Source organism: Pteropus vampyrus, unplaced genomic scaffold (genome assembly GCF_000151845.1).
Source record: "Pteropus vampyrus isolate Shadow unplaced genomic scaffold, Pvam_2.0 Scaffold43, whole genome shotgun sequence".
Classification (NCBI taxonomy): Eukaryota; Metazoa; Chordata; class Mammalia; order Chiroptera; family Pteropodidae; genus Pteropus; species Pteropus vampyrus.
The window spans coordinates 8,049,473-8,052,674 of record NW_011888824.1 but is presented as its reverse complement, the minus strand read 5'-3'; the positions used below and the strand labels follow the sequence as shown (position 1 = coordinate 8,052,674).

Below are 3,202 nucleotides of genomic sequence, written 5' to 3'. Positions count from 1 at the left end.
AGAGACTAAATACCAGTATCGAGAATGAAAGATGGACATTTACTATTAACTTTCCAGAAATGAAAAAGATTATAAGCTAATGCTGTGCAAACACATTAAATAACTTAGATGAAATGGACAAGTTCCTAGAAAGACATAAATTACCAAAATTAATGTAAAAAATATGTTGTAAGTGATGAAGAAACAGAAAATCTGAATAGACCTATAAAAGAAAAGAAATTGAATTAGTAATTAAAAATGTCTGCTAAGAAAAGCCCAGGCCCAGACGGATTTTGTAAGAGGAAGGTTCTCCCAGGGCACCCTGGTGACCTTGTATATCTTTGCATAGGCCTTACATGAGGTCTCATAGGCAAGACTTGACTGCAGTCTAAGTTTTGGTGGAACATCCTGTGATTCCTCCTGGAGAAAGAGGAGATAAGTCTGTTGAGGAGTTGCTGCAAAGCAATTTTTCATTCCTATCTCAGGGAAGAATTCCATAAGGCAATTTTCATCCATCTCTGTGGTTTCAGTTAAGTACAGGACTTTTCCAACTGGCCCTCCCACCCCTTCTTTAGGATACAGCTGGAAGTTTCTGCAGAAATTTATAAAACTGCTTGGCTATATTTTAGAGGCTACTTTTCCATGATAGTGACCTACTGCTTGTATTGTCTGTCATCTGGACTCTGGTTCAATAACATCTGTGTGACTAGGGATCTGTGGATTTGAGACTGTGCTGACCATGCTTCCATTATCTGTGTAAGTTATAAGCTGTCTGAATTCATTTGGTCTTATTGTCTTCTTATATGACTAATCTATAGAAGCATCTGTGAAGTGTTAGCCTAACAGCAGCAGTAGTCATGCTTCTGCCCCAATCAGCCACCACATTGCTGCTTGACCTGAGCACTTCACAGATGAACCTCATCGAATATTTAAAGAATAAAGAATACCAATTTTTCCTCAGAAATTGTAGACCAAGGGAGACCTATCAATAGTTACTCTGAAACTAAAGCATGAAGACAAAGACATCACAAAGAGAGAAAATTATAGACCAATATCACTCAGAAAAGATGTAAAACTTCTTAATAAAATATTGGTAAAACATAGGTAACAATATATAAAAAGAGACTTCATAACTGAAAAGAATATATCCTAGTAGTGTCATGATGTTTTAATATCCAAAATCAATTAATGTAAAATTCTCTATTAAAATAAAAGACAAAATCCACATGATCATAATAAAAAAATTTTTTTGTAAGATCTAACACCCAACAAATTGTGTATGGAAGGAAAAATTCTCAATCTGATAAAGGGTATACACAAAAATTTCACAGCTAACATCATCCTTAATGGTAAAAGACTGAATGCTTTCCTCCTAAGATTGGGAGCAGGGCAAGAATATTTTATCTTAATGCTTTTATTCAACATTGCATTGGAGGTTCTAAGCCTGATGACAATGATGATAAATTAAAGGCAACCAGACTGAAAAAAAGGTATAAAACTGTATAATTTGTAGATGACATAATCTTGTATGTAGAAAATTTCAAAAAATCCACACACACAAAATCTGCTAGAACTAATAAATAAGCAACGTTGCAGGATATTAGATTGATTAAATAAGTCAATTGCATTTCAGTACACTAGCAATAAAAAATTTGAAAGTAAATTAATGAAACATTACCATTCACAATACCATCAAACATAATAAAATACTAAGAAACAAATTTAACAAGAAAGTGTTAAGACTTGTACTCTAAAAATTATATAACATTGTTGAGTTAAATTAAAGATCCAAATAAATGGAGGGACAGTCCATGTTCAGGAATTGGATAATTCAATATCGTCAACAAGGTAACTACCAAATGATCTTTAAATTCTATGTATTCCATATCAATTATAACAGGGGTTTTTTGTTTTTGTTTTTTTTTGTAGAAACTGACAATCTGATCCCAGAACGTGTATAAAATGTAAATGACATAGAATATTCAAAATAATTCCAAAAAAGAACAAAGTTGGAAGACTACTTGACTTTAAAAGTTACTATAAAACTTACTATAAAACCACAGTAATTGTAGAAATATGGTATTGGCAAAAGGCCAGGCATATCAGTGGATTAGAATTGACGGTCCAGAAATAAATCCTTATATTTATAACAATGGATTTTTATAACAGCTTTATTGAGACATAATTCACAAAGCATTCAATTTATCTTTTTAAAGTGTGCTATCCCATTATTTTTAGTATATTCACAGTTATACAACCATTAGCATTATCTAATTTTAGAACATAAATCAGCCCAAAATGAAATCCCATCTTTCTAAAAATTACTATCTATTCCCCAACTCTCTCCAACTCTAGACAACCACAATTTACCATCAACCTTTATCAATTTACCTTTTCTGAACATTTCATATAAGTGGAATCATACAGTACGTAGTCTTTTGTGACCAATTTCTTTCATTTTGCATATTTTCAAGGTTCATTCATGTTGTAGCATGTATCAGTACGTCATTCCTTTCTATTGCTAAAAATATTCTATTGTATGATTATGCCATATTTTATTCATTTTTTGGTGATCACTTGTATAGTTTCCCCTTTGGGTTATTATGAATAATTATATTAATATTTTTCTACAACTTTTTGTGTAGATATATTTTCTTTTCAGTATATACTTAGGAGTGGAATTGCTGAGTATTAAGATAACTCTATACTTAACTTTTTGAGGAACCATCAAACTGTTTTCCAAAATTGCTACACCATTTTACATTCTAGCCAAAAAAGGGTGAGTATTCTAATTTTCCCAAATTCCCACCAACAGTTGTTACTTCATGTCTTTTTTTATTATAGCCATCCTAGTGGATTTGAAGGAATATCTCATTTTGATTTTTATTTCTCTAATTGCTAATGATATGACCATCTTTTCATGTGCCTATAGACCGTTTGTGTAACTCCTTAGGAGAAATGTCTATTCAAATCCTTTGCCTGTTCTTAATTGGGTTTTTTCTCTTTTTGTTGTTGTAAGAGTTACTGTCCTCTAAAGCTCAAAAGTTTTTAATTTTTATGATGTCTAATTTATCTAAATATTGGCAAATTGTGGAAAAACTGAAAGCCTCATATATTGCTTGTGAATGTAAAACAGTATAATCATTTTGGAAAATAGTTCGGCAGTTTTTTACAACGTTAAACATAAAATTATACAACACAGCAACCCCACTGCTAGGAATCT

At 31.7% G+C, this 3,202-nt stretch overlaps 1 long non-coding RNA gene across 1 annotated transcript in view; it reads left to right on the top strand.

Moving 5' to 3' along the window:
* Positions 1 to 3,202, top strand: part of LOC111738761 — a 14,576-nt gene that overhangs the window by 7,230 nt on the left and 4,144 nt on the right. The window contains exon 3 of the long non-coding RNA XR_002779965.1: positions 2,912 to 2,918. This is a non-coding gene — a long non-coding RNA (uncharacterized LOC111738761). The remainder of the gene's footprint in view (positions 1 to 2,911; positions 2,919 to 3,202) is intronic.